The following is a 23,022-nucleotide window of genomic DNA, read 5'->3' on the forward strand; positions in this document are numbered from 1 at the left end:
TGCACTAAGGAAAACAGTTTGTGGTAGAAAAATATGAAAAAAAAAAAACAGCAGGGAAAAGGTCAAACTCCCTTTCTGCTTTGGATGTTGATTTATTATCTATATTATATTACTCCTTTTATTTAGGAAACCTGAGCTCATTAGGCCCCACTCCCTAAGTCTGCCTGCCTGCCCTTAAGAAGCAGTTTGCGGAATAACAGTGAAGTTTCAATTCACTTTCTACTGAAAATAAATCTCTACTGGGAGCAATTCAATACTCCCAATTATTTATTTAAACAAGTGAATTTAAATGGCCAGTGGCCACAAATTGCTTCTGAAAGGCAGGGAGACACTTAAAAGTCGGTCACTTCAATTCCTTTTGGTCTTCACTCCCTCCCCCTTCATGGCACCTTTAAAAACTCATCTTGTTAATTTAAATGCAGAATTGGGAGTCTTAAACCAGGTCTCAGTTCAGTTACAAGCAGCTTGTCTAGTGCTGCCTGTGACTGCAGGTTGGTAAGCTGGAGCCGTTTCCCCACTGCTACAGTCCCAGCGTATAAAAATCACGCAAATCCATTCAGCCTCAGCATCCTCGCAAAAACATGTGGCTGTTCTTTCAGACATACATTCCAGGATCTGCGTGAGCTCTGCTCCTAGCCCACAGTCTGAAGCATCTGTAGTTGGCAGTGCAGGGACACAGTATAGAACAAGGGAAGTGCTAGGCTTCTGTTTTTCCTGTAGTACCCAGCAGCCCCAATCACAGACCAGGACCCTGTTGTGCTCAGTGCTGTACAAACACAGAACAGAGAGATGGCTCCAAAACTGCTTAGCAATCAGTTCTTCAGAATGAGACTAGGCAGCATTGTCCAGAGACAGCTAGTTACCAGGTAATTATGGCTCACAATCGTGGCATGACTTGGGAATAAACTTGGCAACATCAGCAGATAGGTCCCAGAAAAGACTAAAAGGTGGACATATTTTTGGTGATGTGGACATGTGCAGCTACAATCTGGTGCAGATCAGGCCTCACGCGCTTCAAAAGACATGCCTCTGTCTAAAGCAGCAATTGGAAAAAAATCACTTGCAAACCAGCCTTGCCTAAATCTTTAGGCACAAGTCTGGCAATTTCTTCATGTTGTGCTGGGCTGTCTCTGCACAATAAGGACTGCATCCTGCATCGTTTAAGTCAATGGGAGTTTTGCAGTTAGTGGGAATAGGATCAGGCCCTATATTCACCCAAACAACACTGGATCCCAGACTAGCCTTTCAAAATCTACCCATGGCCCCCTGGAACGCATTAGGTGCAGATTCAAGATGGTAAAGGTATGTAACACAACTAGAGTTGCTGATAGCTTCAACACTTGAAAAAACTCAGTGAACCTCGGGTGATGGGACCTTTTTACATAGGAGCTCTAGACATCCAAGACAATGACGCTTACCTCCTCCTGGCAACAGATGACTGCCAGAGCTGCCTTAATACACTCCCATCAAGCCACACAAACAGCTAGTCTTAGCTTGTAACCTCTGGGGGACAGCTTCCATCACAAACAAAAGCAATTATCAATCTCTGCTGCACAAAGGCTACATACCTGGTGTTATTTTATTCCCCACTTCCTATGCAGTTGCCCAGCCCTGTGGCTGACTCAGTGCCATGTGCCGTAGAAACTTGAAGGAGTGTGTGTCTGTTAAATAAATATGATCCCTGCATAAGATTGAGGAAGAAATGCATCCAGCAACAACCTGTTACTTTAGAAAGATGCGAGGTCCATTGCATGAATCCAGGTGGCAGTTTCCACAATACAGAATTCTGCAGATGCAGAGTTGTCACCATGATATTTAACACAAACAGCTCCAACAGAAGCTCTCTCTGGGTCTCCCAATGTGTTAGCATCGGTTTGGAATGCAATTTTTGCAGGGCAAGGACCAAGGACATCACTACACTTGCAGATGTGGAGCACTTTGAGTTAAACCAGCCTTCGGAGAGCGCAATAGGGAAGGCGCTGCAGTCTGTCCACACTGACAGCTTCAAGTGCACTAGCGTGGCCCCATTTGCAGCACTTGCAGTGGCATTGGGAGCGGAGCATTATGGGCAGCTATCCCAGCATGCAAGTGACTGCAACGTGCTTTTCAAATGGGGGTGGAGTGGGGTGTGACAGGTAGTGTGTTGTGTGTATGGGAGGGAGAGAGAGAGAGTGGGTTTTTAGGGGGCTGACAGCATGTCAGCATGCTGTCCTGTAAGTTCAGACAGCAGCAGACCCCCCTCCCCCCAACCTCTCTCTCTCACACAGCATTCCACATTAATGGTTGCTTTGTCTTGGAGCATATAAGCAGCCAGCTGTCAGAAATGGAGCTTTCAAAGGGCGTATCTGCATTCTTGCAGTGATTCAAAACAATGACAAGAGTGGCCACTTGACTTAAGGGGATTATGGGACATTTCTGGACGCTGATCAGAGCACAGTAATGCAACACCCTGTTCACGCTAGCGCCACGGCGCTCCAGTTGGGGCGCATCAAACATTATTCCACTCGCTGAGGTGGAGTACCAGGAGTGCTCTAGCTGCGGAGTCAGAGCGCTCTACATGCCTTGCCAGTTTGGATGGGTACTGAGCTAGGGCGTCCGGGGCTGCTTTAATGTGCTCTAACTCGCAAGTGTAGCCAAGCCACAAGTCTCCTGTTTTTCATCAGCTCCATGCAGTGTCGGCACTTTTAAGTGCTCCCCAGTGCAGAAGATTATTTCCTTTGTGTAAGTGTGGAGCAGGTTGGACTCTAAATCCAGGAGTGTAGAGTTGACTGTGTGGGCTGCGTGTGGCAACACAGCAAAGCAGTAATGAAGGGAGTGAGGTGAACCACAGCTGTCTACACAGTAACATCACACACACCAATTCAGAAATTAGAACTGTGGCCAAGTGTCCTGCCAAACCATATTGAGAACCTCCTTTGTCTAATGAACTGTGCAACTGGACACATGTACAGTAGATACACAATGAAATCATAAGGGAGGTAACTGCTGTATACTGTACTTATGAGCGATGTGGGGGCAATTTTGTCTTGGGCTCTGATAGCCCATCGGTGTGAAAGAGCTGCAAAAGAAAGGTCATAAATTGCCCTTATGCTGCTCCCCTTGCAGCCCCAGCAAAACAGAAGGAAAGAAGCACAAAGCTGAGAGCTATAGAAGTTCTCAGCTGCTGTGCAACCCATAGGCAGCCCTGGGGAAGTTTGCCCTCAATTAACATATTTCCCCGGGGGCTTTGCAGCAGCCCATAATTTAGATCAGGGGTTGGCAACCTTTCAGAAGTGGTGTGCCGAGTCTTTATTTATTCACTCTGATTTAAGGTTTTGCGTGCCAGTAATACATTTTAATGTTTTTAGAAGGTCTCTTTCTATAAGACTACAATATATAACTAAACTATTGCTGTTACGTAAAGTAAATAAGATTATTTAGATGTTTAAGAAGCTTCGTTTAAAATTAAATTAAAATGCAGAGCCTCCCGGACCGGTGGCCAGGACCAGGGCAGCGTGAGTGCCACTGAAAATCAGCTTGCGTGCTGCCTTCAGCACACGTACCATAGGTTGCCTACCTCTGATTTAGATAGTTAAGAACAGTCATACAAAGCCACTTTCATCCACTCTACTCCAGGGTCACACCTTCTGTGCTCAAGTATCAGGAGGGTAGCCGTGTTAGTCTGGATCTGTAAAAAAACGACAAGGAGTCCTGTGGCACCTTATAGACTAACAGACATGGGTATTCATCCCCGAAAGCTTATGCTCCAATACGTCTGTTAGTCCATAAGGTGCCACAGGACTCCTTGTCACCTTCTGTGCTGCATCTCTTAAAACACTCAACACAGAATCTGTCTCATGAGCTGTATATATCTGTTCACCAGCATTTCACCCACTCCTCCTATGCAGATCTGCAGATTGCACTATTAGAGAATTAATTGGCCATATATGATCTTCAATCTTGTCAGCAATTATTTTAGCCTCAGCTATACCAGGTTCTTTTTCTAGACAAACAACTACACTTTCCAGCAGTAGTCACTCATGCATGCATGGTATGGTTAATTTAGGGCAGTTGGTAGAGGGAACATCTGAGGCCTGGTCTACACAACTCGTTTAACTCGATTTAAAGAGCATTAAATCGATTTAACGCTGTACCCGTCCACACTACAACGCCCTTTATATCGATATAAAGGGTTCTTTAAATCGATTTCTGTACTCCACCCCGAAGAGAGGAGTAGCGCTAAATTCGATATTAACATATCGGATTACGGTTAGTGTGGACGGAAATCGACGTTATTGGCCTGTGGGCGGTATCCCACAGTACACCACTGACCGTTCTGGACAGCAATCTGAACTCGGATGCAGCGGGCAGGTAAACAGGAAAAGCCCCGCGAACTTTTGAATTACATTTCCTGTTTGCCCAGCATGGAGCTCTGATCAGCACGGGTGGCGATGCAGTCTCAAATCCAAAAAGAGCTCCAGCATGGACCGACCGTACGGGAGATACTAGATCTGATCGCTGTATGGGGAGACAAATCTGTTGTATCAGAGCTCCGTTACAGAACACGAAATGCCAAAGCGTTTGAAAAAAAAATCTCCAGGATACACAGCGCTGCGTGACAAGCGTAACGGGAAGCCAGAGACTCAAATGGACGCTCATGGATGGAGGGGGTACTGAGGACTCCAGCTATCCCACAGTCCACAGCAGTCTCTGAAAAGTATTTGCGTTCTTGGCTGAGCTCCCAATGTCTGTAGGTTCAAACACAGTGTCTGGCGTGGTTCAGGGAATAGCTCCTCAGTTCCCCCCACCCCCCACCATGTGAAAGAAAAGGGAAAGAAATCATTTCTTGACTTCTTTCAATGTCACCCTATGTGTACTGAATGCTGCTGGTAGACGCGATGCTGCAGCAGTGAAGAGCAGTATCCGCTCCTCTCCCCCTCCCCGGTGGTAGATGGTACAATATGACTGATATCCTCATCGCCATCAGCCCGTGAGTGCTCCTGGCTGGCCTCAGGTGAGGCTGGCCCAGGGTGCCTGGGTAAAAATGGGAATGACTCCCAGTTACTCCCAGTAGATGGTACAGAATGGCTGGTAACCGTCTTCATCATAGCAACTGGGGGCTGAGCTTCATCAGCCCCCTCCCTTTCTGTGTAAAGAAAAGATTCTGTACTGCCTGGACTGTCATAGCCCTCGGAGGCTGCCTCCCCCTCATTTTATCTCACTAACAAGTCTCTGTTTTATTCCTGCATTCTTTATAACTTCATGACACAAATGGGGGGGGGGGGACACTGCCACGGTAGCCAGGAAGGTTGGGGGGAGGAGGGAAGCAACATGGGTGGGGTTGTTGCAGGGGCACCCCCTGTGAATACTGACACGGAGCAGCTGTGCTCTGATACACTGGTCCTCTAATACACTTGCCCCTTATTCTAGGCAGGACTGACTCTATTTTTTAGAAACCATAAGGGAGGGATTGACTCAGTCCCAAGTGAGTCAATCCCAATTTTGCTTTTGCGTTGCGCCCCCGGCCGATTTCAGCCAGGGGCACTCATGATAGCAGCGGACAGTACAGAGGGGAGAGATAACCGTCATCTCATTGCCAGTTTTCTCCGGCAGTAGACGGTACAGAACGGACCGGTAACCATCTCTGCTATCATTGCAAAAGCAAGTGAATGCTGCTGTGTAGCGCTGGAGTATCGCCTTCTCTCTTCGCGGCATCCAGTACACATACGGTGCCGGGAAAAAAAAAAAAAGCTGAACGGGCTCCATGGTTGCCGTGCTATGGCGTCTGCCAGGGCAATCCAGGGAAAAATGGCGCGAAAGGATTGTCAGCTGATGTTTTTCCCGGAGGAAGGAATGACTGATGACATTTACCCAGAACCACCCGCGACAATAATGATTCAACCCAGAATTCCAAGGGGCGGGGGAGACTGCGGGAACTATGGGATAGCTACGGAAGAGCTACCCACAATGCAACGCTTCAGAAATCGGACGTTAGCCTCGGACCATGGACACACAACGCCGAATTACTGTGCCTAGTGTGGCCGCATGAAATCGAATTTATAATATCAGTTTTATAAAACCGATTTTAGCTAATTCGATATTATCCCGTAGTGTAGACGTGGCCTGAGATACAACACATACAAACAGAGAAACAATCCCCTGGATAGAAACAATGTGTCAGTCAGGAACATCAGCTGCTTTTTTGGTGCACTGTCGAGATGCTTATCTTTCTACAGCCTCTTTCACTTCAGCATGAAGAAATTCTCTAGAACGGAAACTGCACTAGCCTGTAAGTCATCAGGAAAGGGAAGTGCATGAAGTGTACGTTGGCCTTCCATTGCCAGCCAGGGTCAGAGCTAAGCTCACTGCCTGGCAACAGGGATGTCGCCATCGTTAACAAGAATGAAACTTAGCTCTTATCTAGCACTTTTCATCTGTAAACCTCAAAGTTCTTTGGGGAGAAAGGGAAGTATTACCCCCATTTTATAAATGGGGGAAACACAAGGGAAGCGACTTGCCCGAAGTCACCTGAAAGGTCAGCGGCAAAGCCAAGAACAGACCCCATCTCTCTGGAGCCCTACTTGCTGGACCCCGAAAGCAATCCACAAATATATGGAGAGTGATTTACATAGCAAGCACCATAGGTTCAGCCATCAGGGCAAGATAAATTGCTGAGGAGAGGAGAAAAGTCAGTGGGAGCACAGCCATTCTCACTGCCAAAGTGTTACATGCCCGAATTCGGAGTGAGCAATAGCACTGTAGCGCTAACAGGTTCTTTATTCCAGGGACTTCTAACTAACATCAGGGACTACTCCGGATACATACACACATGCACGTCAACATCAGCAAACTGAACGCCATCCATCACCAAGGCACTGGAGTGCCATGCTGCTTTGGCTGTCGGAAGCAGTCCCTGTCCCATGTTCAAGAGGTGCTACAATGGCCCAAAATAATCAGGAGAAAATATCAGACTTCTTCCCCACCCCCACAAGAAAATTCAAATTTACATAAAGGACCACAAGCTCCTAAGTCAAGCTGGCATTTTTAAAAATAGCACCTCTAGATGCCTAAACATGGGCGTAGGAGCCTAATTTTAGGTATCTCTTTTTTCAAATCTTGGCTCAAGTCTGATATTTTGCTTAAGTTTACTTCATAGGGCTCCTTTTGAATGTGGAAAGAGGAGCAGCCTTTGCAGCTGGGGCACCTCAGACTTTGCATGGAGAAAGGATCAAGGTAGAGCCCTGTGTGGGACTTATGTAGAGTCATGCAGTGGGTCTGGGATCCCATGGGTTCCACAGAACCTGCTGCTATAATAACAGGAGTGGAATTAAAGAATAATCCTATGCAGGGCCCTAGATCACAGCACAGGTGCATATAACTTTTATTTAAGTTTCACAGATGCAGCAAGTGATTTAATGAAGCACAATATTGAGGCAGTTATTTTAATAAATGGAGTGACATTGGTGTTTATATGGTCCCCCCTCTCTGAACCTGCTACTGACAGAAGAACACATAGGCAAACTAATATAGTGCCTACAAGGCCATCAGAGTTTGCCAAGCACCGGTCTAGGACCAATGATCTCAAAGAAAAAGATCTGATCCCAGCTTAAGGAAAGAGGAAGGAACAGAGACAGGCCACCCCCAGCCTAGAAGCCAGGAGGTAAAGGATAGGTGGAGTGTGGGCAGAAACAATTATTCTGTGCATTTGTATCTGCGTTGCTTTGTGACATTAAGAACATAAAAGCAGCCATACTGAGTCAGATCAAAGGCCCATCTAGCCCAGTATCCCGTCTTCTGACAGTGGCCAATGCCAGGGATTCCTGAAGGAATGAACAGAACAGGTAATCGAGTGATCCATCCCATCGCCCACTCACCGCTTCTGGCAATCAGAAGGTAGAGTCACACAGAGCATGGGGTACCTATCCTCCATGAACTTATCTAGCTCTTTTTTGAACCCTGTTATAGTTTTGGCGTTCACATCCCTTAACAACGAGTTCCACATTGTGTCAATGGACTGCTGCAATCTAGTTAATATTACAGTTATTGGCTTGAAATACAGTGATACTGAGCACCCCAGCTCCCATTCACTTCAAAGGCAGCTACAGGTACCCATAACCTTTGAAATTCAGGCCACTAAATATTGCATTTTTCATACACACACCTCAGAAATTCAAAAGATGGCTAGGCATCGTTATCTTCATTTTATAGATGGGTAAACTGAGGCACCAAAAAGTACAGCAAGTGACTTGAGGTCATAGCAGGTGACTTAGCTGGGAATAGAACCCAGATCTCCTAAACCCCAGTAATATGCTTTATTCACTGGGCCATTTGGGAGATCATCCCCCAGTTAAAAAGAAGTTTTGGCAAATCCTCTCTCTGAAGCCCGCTTTAACTCCAGGCACACACTCTATTTTAGTATTGACAGCCTATGGGTTCTCTCGCACATTTACCCAGAAAAGTTATCTATTGTCACCAAGGGTCTCTTGGAAGCACTGGGCTGGAAAGGTGTGAGGGATTCTATTCCATATCATCACTTGTCCACAGTCACTGAGCAGGAGACCACCAGATCCGGAGCAGGGGTGAAACTAAGGTCCTCCTTGCCTGACTCTGGTGACTTACAGTCCCCAGGGCAATTATCAGAACCAGAAGGTAGATTTTGCCAGAAGAGCTAGGCCAACATTCTGCCATTCGTAGCAGCCATGCCCTCTGGCTTAGGTTACCATCAGATCATATATCTGGGAAAGAATATCTGGCCCAGATCCATACAGAAACACTAGAGATATCTCAAATGCTTTCTAAAGGAACAGCTACAGAAAAAGCCCGGGATGCTTAGCTCATAATGTGAGCATCTGAATGCTGAAACAATCTGGATCATCCAAAGCGCCTATGTTAGGAGAGAGAATGTTTTTAGGGGGATATGATCAAAGCAGCCTACTGAAATTAAGCTCGCAGAGGCCTGATCAGCTTCTCCACAGTTCAGTGTGCATAGTAATTCCCTATCAAGAGAACCAAACTCCAGCCAGTTGGTCAGCAGAATTATTCAAGCCGGACCTGCCCGCCTGTCTAGAGTCAGAATCATTCACCACAGACTGAACAAGCAGAGGGGTTTCAGGCATGAACACAGAGACAAGACTTCACAGAAGTCACACCACAGGCTGTGTTCTTGTTTCCAGACCAGTCATCTCCACATCTGGCAGCTTCTCTGAAACATGAGCTTTCATTTTAAATGTTTCCAATGGACTTTTCCCAAATACTAACGCAGTATAATTACAAACCTCCTAAGAGCTAACACATCCACTTCCTTCAGGTAGGAAATGATCTATTAGTATGGACAAGTCAACAAGATGTTCCACACATGGAAAAAGATTCGCCCTATGTTTAACCTAAATGTACTGTGCGGTATGATAACCCAGTGCCTCGCTGTCCTGTCTCTAGTCCTGTTTTGCAACAATCCCCCCCGCCTCCTCCTCCCCCCCCCCAAAAAAAAGTTTAACAAGGGTACCAAATAAATTCGAAGGCCAAAATTATCAAGAGTGATTCATAATCTTGGGACCATGACTTGACACACCTTAAAGGGCCTTGATTTTCAGAGGGTGGGTGCTCAGCACTTCCTGGAAATCAGGCCTCTTTAAAGTGCCTCAAATTGGGCACCCAAAAATTGAGTCATCCAAAATCGCTTGTGACTTCTGACATTCTTGACTATTTAGCTGTCTCTCTTGACGTATGCCTTCTCGGGAGAGGAGCATCTCTTTCAAATTGCTTTAGACAAGAATTTACGAACGGGGAAATCTCTGGTTTCCAAAGAACTGACTCAGGAGGTTTGCTGTCTGACTCAGGGGATTACTTGGTTGGGTTTTTGAGGAACATCTTCCTGGAATCTGCATCTGTTATGGTTATGGCAACAGGCAGATTTTCATATAGTTTCACAACATAACATACACTACTTCTCCCTCCCTCCCTATATTCCAGCTGACATCGCTACAGACTCAGTGGAAGCAGCTTCCCCTTCCCCCAACTAAGAGGCAGAGAATGACGTGGTAATCTAAAGTCTAGGTTCACTAGGGAGGAAACATGACTGTACGTAAAAGACCCAGATGGCATTTCACTTTCAGATTCGACTTATCAGTGTCAGGAAATGCAAACAGCTTCTGAGTACTGTAGGGCCCAGAAAATGGATGTGAAACCCCAAAGCTCTGTGATCAGCTGTCCCACGTGGACTTGCTTCAGCAAAGGCAGCTCAGCTGTGAAGCACTAGACTAGCGGCTACAGAGTTCAAAGGAATTTGTTTTCAGAAGGTACAATATATCTCCCCAAAACCTTCAGTCCAAGATCTCAGGGGCAGATTTACCTAAAATACATTTCCTCCCTTAAAAATTAGAGACGGAGTAGAAGTGACACTAGACTGGGCAGCCCACTGGGTCGTGCTACATGAGCAGTCTGGGTACTGCAAGAATGATTGCCCTAGGTAACTGTAGCATGCACAGTGTTAGGAACGGTCTATCGGTCTTCTTGTTCCGGGGGTCAGAAATAAGGCACAAGGTGAAGCTTGCAGTCACTTATGCATCCACAGAATCAGATGCCCCTTAGCATCTCACCTGATGCTGGGCAAAGGCTTTGATTGTAGGTTCTGGGGTGAAGGGAAGCAGGGGGTCCTACAGGGGAAAATGATTTAAAACCATAATGAGAACAGCCTGTTTTAGCGAGAGTGGAAACATTTTCGTGTCTTACTGATACCTGTAACCTCTTCCTCCTGTTCACACAGGGCTGGATCTAGTGCCCATTGTAATCAAAGGGCCTCTCCATTTACTTCAATTTGTGTTGGATCAGGCCTAGGGAGAGGAACTGGAGAGACCAGATAGCTGAGTCTGGAACAGGACTCATTGTCCAAGGCAGCTCTTACCACTGGACTCAGGAACAGCTTCACACAAGTGCCAAAGGCCTACGCTCTTATTAGTTCAACGTGACACAGACTAATCTAAGAAGAAAGAGGGAGACTCTCAGAGGAGCCCTGGAAAGTGGGGCAAAGAGGGGAGTTCACATACAGCACTGTAAAAATTTTGCTGTGCTGTTCAGCGAGCACCCCAGGAAGAGTGGAGGAAGCAATTTAGGCAAGCTCAGCAAGGCCTGGGGTGGGGTACAAAGCTGAACCATTTTTACACACTGTCCTTGGAGTAGGAAAAGCAACAGTGAGAACAGCAGCATCCCATATCACAATTTGCTGCAAGCAGCAGCATTTCCTCAACTCTAGCCTGAAGAAATATAATTTTCAGACACAAAATCCTACTGTACGTTCACTGTATGACCCAATCTATGATTTATCTTTAACCCCCTCCTTCCCATAACCACTCTCTCTCACGTCATGTTCTTTGTCCAAACCACAACTGAAAAATTTTTGGGGCAGCGACTTTCTCGCTACACTCTGAAGCAAATACATAGAATCACAGACTTGCAGGGCTGCAATGGACCTTGAAGGGACATCTAATTCAGCCCCCTGCACTGCAGCAGGACCAAGTAAACCTAGACCATCCCTGAAAGGTGTGTGTGTAACCCGTTGTTAGAAACCTTCAGTGATGAGGATTCCGCAACCTCCCTTGCAAGTCTATTTCAGTACTTCACTACCCTTATAGTTAGAAAGTTTTTCCTAATATCTAACCTAAAATCTCACTTACTGAGGATTAAGCCCATTACTTCTTGCCCTGCCTCCAGTGGACACAGAGAACTGATCACCATCCTCTTTATAACAGCCCTTAACACAGCTGAAGGCTCATCAGGTCCCTCCTCAGTCAAGACTAAACATGCCCATTTTTTAAACCTTTTCTCATAGGTCAGGTTTACTAAACTTTTTATCATTTTTGTTGTTCTCCTCTGGACCCCCTCCAATTTGTCCACATCTTTCTTAAAGTGTAGCACCCAGAACTGGAGAAAGTACTCCAGCTGAGGTCTCACCAGTGTTGAGTAGAGCACGACAATTACCTCTGGTGTCTTACAAATGACACTCCTGTTAACAGACCCCAGAATAATATTAGCCTTTTCTGCATCTGCATCACGTTGATTCATATTCAATTTGTAATCCATTATAACACCCAGATCTCTCTCCTGCAGTACTACTGCCTAGCCAGTTGTTCCTTATTTTGTAGCTGTGCATTTGATATTCCTTCCTAAGTGTAGTATGTTACACTTGTCTTCACTGAATTTCTTCTTGTAGATTTCAGACCAATTCTCCAGTTTGTCAAGCTCATTTTGAATTCTAATCGTGCCCTCCAAAGTGCTTGCAGTCTCTGCCAGTTTGGCATCATACGCAAGTTTGATAAGCATACTCTCCATTCTGTTATCCAAGACATGAATGAAGATACCCCTACAGGACCTCACTGTGTCCCCCCAGCTTGACAGCAAACCATTGATAACTATTCTTTGAGTATGGTTTTTCAACCATTTTTGCATCCCCCACTTACAGTGATTTCATCTAGACAACATTTCCCTAGTTTGCTTAGGAGAATGTAATGTGGTACAGCAACAAAAGACGTGCTATATCTTGATTTTACTAAGTCTATAAGATAGCCCCCCTGTCAAAGAAGGATATTGGTTGGTATAGCATGATTTGTTCTTGACTACTGGCTATTATTTGTAATCTTAGAGGCTTACAAATTGATTATTTAATAATTTATTCCAGTATCTTTACAGTTATCAAAGTTAGATTGACTGGTCTGTAATTCTCCAGGTCCTCTTTATTCCCCCTTTTAAAGACAGATACGGTATTTGCCCTTCTCTAGTTCTCTGGGATCTCACATGTCCTCCATGAGTTCTCAAAAATAATTGCTAACAATTCCAAGATTGCTTCAGCTTATTCCTTAAGTTCTCTAGAATGAATTTCATCAGGCCCTGATGACCTGAACACATCTAATTTATCAAAATAGTATTTTAGTTGGTCTTTCCCTATTCTGGCTTTCATTCTTTTCCCCTTGTTGTTAATTGTGTTAAGTATCTGGTCACAATTTACCTTTTTAGTGAAGACTGAAGCAAAATAGGCATTAAATACCTCAGCCTTCTTGATGTCATCAGTTATTAGCTCTCCTTCCCTGCTAAGCAGAGGACCTCCAGTGTCCTTCGTCTTCTCTTGCTCATGCTTATACTTATGAATAAAATAAGTTACAGCTAGAATCAAATCTAAACCAAAACTCTAGAGCTGAACTTCCCCAAACTTAAGGGAGTTCAGTATGAATTTTGCAGTTTAGGTCAAGCTTTAACGATAGCTTCCTTCTAAGCAATATTAATACATGCTTGGCTCTGTGCAAGACTCAAAAGGTCAGACTATCCCTGCCCCAAATCCCTTACAGCCTATTGGACAATTAAGGCACAGTCCATTGAGATAATCAGTGGGAGGTGCTATGCAAAGAAATCATCACCACCAAGTGCTGGATTTGTCAGCAATTTCAGATCTTTGTCTGAGGAAACACCTATTACATGGAAATGAACTGACTGCAAATGAGCTGTTTCTTCATAATTCACTTGAGAAAAGGAAGTCACCCATCAAGCTGACTCCCCACTGGGGGGTTAGCTCACTCTGACAGCTAAGTGGGGAGAGTAGGAATCTCTCAGAACGTTCCTGCAGAGTCCATGATCTCACACCTGTGACCTGCTATTCATGCAGACATTAGAGCAATTCTTGGGTTGACTGCATATACAAAGTGCTAATGTTTATGCTATTACTCTTTCGCATAGGCACACACTCTGCTGGTGGGCAGCGAGACAGTTTGTTTACATTGACTGTCCACAGGCACGGCTGCCTGCAGCTCCCAGTGGCCATGGTTCGCTGTTCCCAGCCAATGGGAGCTGTGGGAAGCGGCATGGGCTTCAGGGATGTGCTGGCCACCACTCCCATTGGCAAGGAATGGTGAACCATGGTCACTGGGAACTATGGGGAGCCATGCCTGCAGGCAGTCAATGTAAACAAACTGTCTCGCAGCCCGCCAGTGGATTACCCTGACAGGCCGCAGGTTGCCCACCACTGCAGTACAACATAGCATCACGCACTCAAGAGTGTCACATACAATTCTGTGACTTTAAAGTGCCATTCTGTCCAGGAAAGGTCTCTGAAAATGGTATTGTGTGATTCTTAGCTCTGTGTCTTGCTGATTCCAGGTCAAATGTGCTCACTCTCTTAAAAAATATTTGAACTATCAGCCCTTCAAACTCATACTGAGATGCAAGAATCAAGCTGGGTTCATTTTCTTACACACTATCATCTGTTTACATAAAAGTAAACAGTATGAGGGAACATGGGCACAGTTGGGTCTCAAATAACGATGCTTACTAAAAAGACACAAACATGCCAGGCCTAGCTACATACATACACGCTGCTGCATGATGATTTCTGAAGGTTATTAAAAGAGAACATGGTGAGCAACACTAGAGACCTCACACACCATTTAAATGGATGCTACCCTATTCCTATGCACAACAGGCCTCATTGCCAGTAACAGAGTTTCTGCCCTGTGCAGCCCCAGTTGCCTTCAGTGGGCTTTCCAAACTGCTCGGAACAGTTGTCCTGACAATGCTCAAGGAGGAATGGAAATCAATTCACCCTCTCAGTTGTGCTGGCTCCAGCTGGGATAACAAGTAAAAAGCAGGGGAAAAAATCATTTTTATGGCTAAATACAACAGATTTATATCCACAGACAGGAACAATGGAGTGAGAAGGTGATGTTTTTATATAGTCACTTTTCAGTACAAACCACACTGAAGTCCTAAACATGTGCATGCTTTTAAGCTCAGCGTAGAGCTCAGTGTGTGGGAAACTGCGCACATGACAACATAAAACCTGTCCTAAAGAGTTTGCAATCTGATGATGCAAACTATACAGCATCTAGCAAAATGGAGCCCCATTCTGGGTTGGTCCCTAGGCATAATAAATATGATTAACAACAACAGTAGACACAATGGAGCAAGTGATAGTTACAGGCAACAGGTGGGGGAAATAGGAGGCTGGGCAGACAATGGGCTACAAAAAGTCATGTAGATACTTAGTTATTATGGACACATCTTTTTATAAAATACATTCCCTCTGCCCCACCAGCAGCTCCTTCAGCTAAGCAGTAGAGAGCTGGACAGAATATTATTTCTTTTCCCATAAAAAACAACAACAAAAAAACAAAAACACTTTTTGTTGATTCCCTTGAAAGTTTTTTTTCCTTTTCTTCATTTTTTGATGAAAAATTGGCAGATGAAATTTTTGAAATATTGACTGCAGGAAACCAAAACATTTTCAACAAAGATGGACATCTTTTGCAAAAACTTGTCATCAAAAGAAGTCATTTTGTTAAAAAACATTTTGATTGGCTCTACAGAGGTTACACATGAGTCTGCTACAACCATTATATAGAGGACCTCATCCTAAAGCTCAAGCTGTAGGTTCTTGTACTTTGACTGTCCCAGGTTCAAAACCCACCATCAGTTCATGTAGGGACAGTTAAATATATTCCATGCACACACTAAAAAGCCCTCGTCTGGAAGAGCGCTTGCTCACTCAATTCCCTCTTGTTCCCACTGTCCTGCTGTCACCCTCCACCACACCAAGCATCTCTCCTCCCCAAACCCCATCCAGACACACTCAAATGTATTATTTAACATTGTAATTGCAGCATCAGCGTCTGTCTGCATGCTGCGCCTGATGAGTAAAAAAAAAACAGCTGAATTTACAACTGAATTTACAATCGATCAGGAAAGGCCAGACCCTGAGCGGAAAAAGAAGTGCCCTGATTTAATATGGTGATGCACTATACAATCATGTAACTCCTGATATAGGGAAACCCAGTGAGAGCCAGCATAAGCTCCAAGCCTGCAGACTGTCTGATTTTTATTCTTTTATTGGAGGTGCCATTCCTGGATTCCTCTGATGTGAACTTGAATGCAATCATGGCCACAGAAATCCAGAAACGGGACCTTTGGCAGAAGCAGTCAACCACCAATCAGGAAGGAGTTTCCTAGTTTTGCTACAGGATTAATCTCTTCCTCCTCCCTCCATAAAGATCCTACCCAGAGAACACCAGAAGGAAGGCTAAGGGAAGCACTGTGTAATTCTCACCAGGGCAGCAGCAAAGGGTCTTGCAGGGACAATCTCAGTAAAGCTGAACAGGAGAGGGGCAATCTGGCCGTGGCAGAGGGATGAAGAAGAAAGAGGACAGTTTGACTGAGCCTCAAGAAAACAGACGAGAGGAAAAGATCAGGAGGCATAATCAGAGAGAGAGAGGGGATGGGTAAGAGGCAAAGACTGGGAGCAGCAGGGAGGAGGAAGACTAGGGGAGAGTGGAGGAGAACATTCATAGGTAGAGACAGATTTTCCAGAATGAAGGTAAGAGACTGGAAAACATAAAGTAAAGGAAAGAAAAATGACAAGAGCTGAAGCACAGGAAAAGAAAAAAAATAGAGCAGAGAGAAAGAAGAAAATTAGAGGGAAAACAATCCCAAGAGAGAAAAATTTTCAACATGAGAGAGACAAGAAGGCAAAAGTCAGACACAGAAACGGCTCCTTACAGAGAAGCTTTAACAATTTCAGGGAAAGAAAATGGAAGTGAAATGAAAAAGACTAGAAGAAAGAGAAGGAACCAAAGTTCCCACAGTGGCAATCAGATGGACATGGGCAGGCAAAACCCGGTGCTAAGCACCACTGATCTCAAAGGGAGCACACTCACACTGATCCAACCACAGGATTGACTGGCAGAGGATCCACGATCGACCAGTCGATTACAATCGCCAGGCTGCTGACCACCAAGTTGTATATAATTATGGATTTATTTTGGCAGGGCCCTCCTTAGCCTGAGGTCCTGGGCTGCAGCCCCTAAAGCCCCTGCGTTAATCCGGCCCTGACCACGAGCCCACTCTTTTTTTTTAATTGACTAACTCACATTAACATTACTGTTTGTGAAACGTGCCATTGTGCCAACCTGAAACCATGGTGCCCTGCAATCAGGATGCATCCCCTGAAAAATATCTTGTGCCAGCTACTTGGGACACAGGCACATCATGGGTATGGAATGGGCTGGTACTTTCCAAGCCGTTACAACAGGCGGACACGGCACCCTTGCTAGTGAAGGATTCCCACAGGCTGGGCACTGACGATTGTACATTTTAAGGCCAGAGGAACTATTTTGATGATCACCTAGTCTGAGCTCCTGCCTAACTCAGGCCCTCCACAGAACCTCACCCTGCCATGCTGCATCAAGCCACTGACTTGGGGCTGAGCTAGGGCCCCTCAGAAAAACAGCCGATGGGCGGTAACTCACAGCTCAGCCCCACGGTATCGCTCCAGCAGGGTTACACGGCTCTGGGCTGGGGGTGGCAGCAGACTGGGACAGGAATAAATGTACGTTTGTTAGACCTGGCGCCTCGGTTTGGAGGCAGGTGGCACCGGGGCCAGCGAGGGCAATGGGTGGGGGCAGACGAGGCGCCTGGGAGAAGATCTGATTGAAGCCCACCTTCCCATATAGACTCAGGCATCTCACTGCGGTGAGAGAGACCCACAAGGCCGCCCGGCCCCATGGCGGGGGGGCGGTGGGGGGTCAGGCGCGAAGCCCAGCCAGGGGAAGGCGCCAGGGCACCGGGCCACTGCAGCCCCTGGGAGCCTGGGTGGCTGCCTGCAGTTTGCAAGCCGGATTGCCCGCCTCCCGGCGAGCCTCCCCGCCACTCGCACAAAGGGAGCCCCCGGTGGCTCCGGCCCGGCTCGGGTCCCGGGGGTGCAGGCGGAGCTCCAGGGCCGGCTCCGGAGCGAGGGCGCCCGGGGGATACTCACCGCGCGCCGCTCCGGGGCTCGGGCAACGCGCAGCCCCGCGCCGAGTCCGCGCCCAGCCCCGACCTGCAGAGCTCGGCAGCCGCCGAGTGGGGGGAGCTTCCACCGCTCTCCCTCCAAACCGCTTAAAGAGACAGCGGCCGCTTTACGCTCCGGCGCCCCTGGCGCTGGGGGAGGGGAGCAGGACGCAGCCCAGGGCTGGATCGCGAAGGGGGGGCTGCCAACTGCTCCCAACGGGGACTCCGGGGGAGGAAATTAGGGCCAAGGCCCATAGCAATACGGGGGCTTGGAGAGTCCCAAGCCGGTGTGTGCAGGAGGGGGCTATTCTCCTACCACCCAGGGACAATTGCATGGCGTGCCGGGGCGGGGGGGAGGAGCGCAGAGCCGCGAGCAGGGATTGCCAGGGAGCCCATCACTGTGGCGTCGAGCCCGCAGGCAGGCCCACACCTTGGGTAGAGGTCTAGGCCCCGCTCACACGTTGCTGGGAGGGGGAAGGGATCCCCGCCGAGGGAGTGGAGAAGAGGAGCCGGCTTCACAGCTGGCCGCTGTGGGGGAAGGGAGACGTTCCTCGGGCGGCCAGACCGAGAACGCTTCCGGCGGGTGGGTGGTTGCACTGTGCCGCCAAGACCCGACTCCGCCGCGCACAGGTGAGCAAAGAGGAAGGAAGCCACGTCCCGCCTGCTGTGAGGCCCCTGCTGCTGGCTCCGGGGGAAATCACCTCGTGCACCCTAGGCGCGGGTCCCCGCCGCTAAAAGAGGAAGCGCTCCGCAAACAGTTCAGCAAGCAGGGGCTGAGCCGGTTCTGTCTAAGCCCCAGCGTGCAGGGCCGAGGCACGGTGTGGGGAGAGGTGAAACCAGACACACACTTCCAGTCTGGCCGCTGCTCCACAGAGGGTTCTTGTTCTGATCTTAGCTGTTGTTTTTTTTTTTTTGGGGGGGGGTGGTAACTAAGATTACATTGTGACTTGAAAATTGTACCAACCTTACCCATTCAATAATAATAAGGTCCCCTCACATTGCAAATGATGAGATTTTTAAACCAATCAGCAGTGTTTTGAATAATAATAGTGGGGGTGGTGGGTTTTCTTTTCTTTGCTGTTTTTTTTTTTTTTGAGCCTTTAAGCTGCTTCTAGCTTTTCTTTGCAACAACATGGTCTAGACACCTCAAAGAAAAGTGAAAACTAACATCTCATCTGATCAGTGCTGGACCAGGCTAGAAGGGCATTCCAGCTCCCCCAGTACTTCTGGCAAAGGAGAGGGCCCAGACCCAGCAGCTGTCACCTACAGTCCAAGCCATGCCCAAGACACCAGGGTGCATGGCCCTAGGCCTGGTGACCCAGTGCCCACACAGAAGGCTGGGGAGCCTATGTCAGAGTGGGGGTGCTGTGGAATGGGAGGGCAGGCTCTGGCACTTCCCCAAGCTCTCTGCAGGTCTTTGCACAGAGAGCAGGGTGCTCAGGGTCCACAGGTACCTTCCCCTGTGCTCTCAGGGCTGTGGCCTGCCTTGGTAGGCTTGACACATCTCAGCAGAGGGAGAATTAGTGTACAGCCACAGCAGCCCTGCAGAAAGCCCCAATGGCTGCCCTGCCTGGGACAAGGGGTTCAGGGAAGTACTAGGGCCTTCCATCCCAGCCCGCAGCACTTGGACTCCAGCAGGTACTCCCCTGTTAGAGGGACATGGGCACCCTTGTCTGTTTCCTTCTGTGTGGGGGTGGGTCCTTGGCTGCATGGCTGCCTGCACTTCTGTCTCAGGCATGGCCGGGGAGGTGGCAGCTGCTGGATCTCTGCTCAGAGCCAGGCAAGTAGTGGTGGTGGTGGTACAATCTTGGCCCCCCTTTGTTGTGCCTTCTCCCTCACTCATCTGTGACCAGTGCTACTGACATTGCCTTCGTTCTCACAAGGCACTGGAGGGTGGGTGCATGGGGGTTGCAGGAGGAAGGAAAGGAGCCCTTTACTCTTCCACAGGCTGAAGGGTCTCAGCGGGAGTATAGTGACACCCCCCCCCCCCTTTGCTGCTCCTGAGCAAGTAGATCCAAACAGGTGTCAACAAAAGGACTCAAGCCCTGCCCCAATCATCTGACTCCAGCTGCTGGGGCTTTAAGAACTACACCATTTCCAGAGTTGGCAACCTTCATATGCCATGGCCATTTTCCTTCCTTTGTGTCCATCTCTCCCTGTCTGAAGTATCCTACATTGTTATACGGAATGTAAGAGACAGTAGTACATTTTATCCATAGAAGTTATTTTTTTGGGGACCATCTTACAGAAATCTATAAGATGATTAAAAAAACCTATAGAAAGATCATTTTTCATTAAATTCCTATAGGTTTTTAGACTACGTTCTACAGAAAAGTGGTTTTCAAACTTTTCCGTACTGGGGACCCTCACCTCACCATACGGAAGGACAAAGTTGGCTGCAACCCTAGGTTGAGAATCCCTGCTCTAAAGCTGTATTAGTTTCATTCCTGTTACATTCCATAGGATTTTTCCATAAGGGTGTTAGTATAGGGAACTCTCCCCCTTCCTCAACTTTGAGGCATTCCTCACTGGAAACGGGGTTTAAGGAGGGTGGCGTTTTCCTGCTCTTGTGGCAGGTGTGAGGTCCCCTGCTTTGATGCTGATGGAGAGCCCTTTGAGGTCTCCTACCTTGAAAGATGTCTCGCTTTGGCTTGTGAAGCAGCACCCTTTAAGGAATAACTCTGCCCTCTCCTGTATGTGGGACCTAGAGATGCAGTTACCTAACCCATCAACCACACACAGCATTCATTGCAAGAACTGTTAACAAAACAAACTGTATGTGTGATAGATGTCACAGAGAGAGTTTTCCATTAACACACAGCTCCCCTTTCATGCTCGCTATGGTTATTCCCCTAGTAAGTTAAGGGTGTTTGGAGAAATTGTTTTGTCTGGAAAGTGGTTAGAAAACCCAAGATATTTGGCTTTCCCACTTACAGTAGCTGTGAGATAGATAGATCTACGCCCTCACTGAAAAACTCACCACAGCCCTCCCTTCATGGCCACACAGGCCCATGCCATAAAACAGGCTTCACCAATCATGGCCTCACACACCATTGACTGTATTAGGTCACATCCCCACACATCAGTCCCTAGATAGGACCTTACCTGTCCCCTGCCCCCCCACCCCCACTCCCTTCACAGTGATTTTGTTATAAACCCCTCCCTATCCCTTTACCTGAGCCACTGCGGAACTCAAAGCACTTGGGAAGGATCCACTTCTCTCTCTTTCGGCTTCGACTTTCACCTTCTGGAAAAGGGGCCAGAAGAATGGGTGGAGTGAATAAATAAGGCTGCCTGTGGGGGATAAGACAGCAGCATGTTGCAAAACGTATACGCTGCAAAATATTTCCTCTTCCTGGTGTGCTCTTTCATGTAAATGGAAAGTGAAAGCAAAAACCACTGTCACCCCGGGCTTCTGATTTGGGTCTCCTGTCTTTTCCTGGAGGTCTCTTCCCCATCTTACAACCTCCAGGTGCACATAGCCAACCTGTTGTAGATACAGGGAGCGTAAGCCTTCCTCTAGCTAGAGGTCCTTTCCAGGCCAGGAACACAGTATTTGTTTCCTGAAGTGGAAAAATCGGAATCCTTGTCAGGCTCGTCTTATTGTTTGTATTATAGTAGCACCTGGAGGCCCCAGCTGAGCTCAGAGCCCCATTGTGCTGTACAGAGCCCCTACCACAGTTACAATCTACACAGACAAGACAGGGGAGGAGGGGGAGTAAAATCTCCATTTTACAAACAACTCTGTGGCACAGAGAGGTGAAGTGACTTGCCCAAGGTCACAGAGCAGGTCACTTGCAAAGCTGGGAATTCAATTTAGATCTCTTAACTCCCAGTCCAGTGCCTTAACCAGAGACCATCTTTCCTCTCTATCCAGCCTCCTTTTGAACAACAGGAGAGAGGCCCCCTACATGCCAAATGTAGCTTCTTTGGCTGAGACCAGAAAAATCTCTCCCAGGGCAACTGTAGCTGCCTCCACAGTGGGGTAAACAGCAGAGCCAGTCAGGACAGACATTTGTTGTCAGAGCATTTGACAACAGCTGACAAGGATCTATCACAGGGGTGGCCAACGTGCACCTGAGAAGGAGCCAGAATTTACCTATGTACATTGCCAAAGAGTCACAGTAATACCTCAGTTCACCCTAGGGTGACCAAATAGAAAGTTTGAAAAATCAAGACAGAAGGGAGGGGGGGTAACAGGCACCTACATAAAAAAATGCCCCAAATATCAGGACTGCCCCTATAAAATCGGGATATCTGGTCATCCTAGCTCCCCCCCACCTGCCTACAGCCCTGCTGATCAGTGCCTCCCTCTCCTTCCCCATGCCTCCTGTGGGATGCAGGAGGCTCTGGGGGGAGGGGGAGGAACAAGGGTGTGGCAGGCTCAGGGAAGGGGGCAGGAAGGACCGGGGGCCTTGGGGGAAGGGGTTAAGTAGAGGCAGGGCCTCTGGCAGAGTCAGAGTTTGAGCACGCTGGAAAGTTGGCACCTGTAGCAACAGCCCCAGGAGTTGGTGCCTATACAAGGAGCTGCATATTAACTTCTGATGAGCCACATGCAGCTCTGGAGCCACAGGTTGGCAACCCCTAATCTATCATCTCTCTATATTAAAAAGGACAGAGCTGTTTCCCCTCTGCCACCTGGAGGACAGAAATAATGGCATCCCCAAACAGTCTGTGGAGAAGGAGCTGTCAAACAATGAGGAATAATCTAGTCAGCAGGAAGCCAGTGTGTCACATCAGCCCCTCCCAGCCTCATTGACATAGCAAAGCACCTTGTATTTTCAAAAACATGGTTTATTTACTTACTGTAAAGAAGAATAGATGTTTGCAAGAAGCTTTACTTTCAACATTGAGGATTTCCCGATCTGGGATTCTCCCAACACCCTGTAAATTTCCTGCTGGGTGAACAAGGCAATGAGGAGATCTGATGACTTGCTTAGTCATATTCTCAGTTAGTGGTGTCAATGGGATTAGCAGCCAAATTTCTTTGTGCTCCCAGCCCCTTTGCTCCAACCCTGTATCACTTGGGCTCATTCATTAAGGGAACATGACCTACCAGTTGGGGCCAAAGCCTGTTCTTTTAGAACAGGTATAACTCAGACTGAAAGGCTCTCCCCACTGAAGGCAAACAGATTAGTCTCTGAATCCTTCCAATCTGTTGCAGACATTGCTCCACAGCTGCAGATACTGTAGCTAATCAGTCCTGAAGATGCACACAGCAAGGAGCCTGGGAGTGGACCATGC

The 23,022-nt window shown here is 47.5% G+C and overlaps 1 protein-coding gene across 3 annotated transcripts in view; it reads right to left on the reverse strand.

Annotated features, from left to right (window-relative positions):
- The window catches only part of BID (BH3 interacting domain death agonist), a 35,525-nt gene extending 14,402 nt beyond the window's left edge, over positions 1-21,123 (reverse strand). The window contains exon 1 of one of the 3 annotated variants that reach the window (XM_032789345.2): positions 20,954-21,123. The gene's annotated coding sequence lies outside the window, so the exon portion shown is untranslated. Of the gene's footprint in view, positions 1-10,574; positions 10,627-17,764; positions 18,230-20,953 lie in introns of those variants that run through there. The other 2 variants (XM_032789346.2, XM_032789349.2) reach the window with 2 other exon arrangements.
- Positions 21,124-23,022: the final 1,899 nt, after the last annotated feature.

The sequence above is a fragment of the Chelonoidis abingdonii genome, chromosome 1 (genome assembly GCF_003597395.2).
Source record: "Chelonoidis abingdonii isolate Lonesome George chromosome 1, CheloAbing_2.0, whole genome shotgun sequence".
Classification (NCBI taxonomy): Eukaryota; Metazoa; Chordata; order Testudines; family Testudinidae; genus Chelonoidis; species Chelonoidis abingdonii.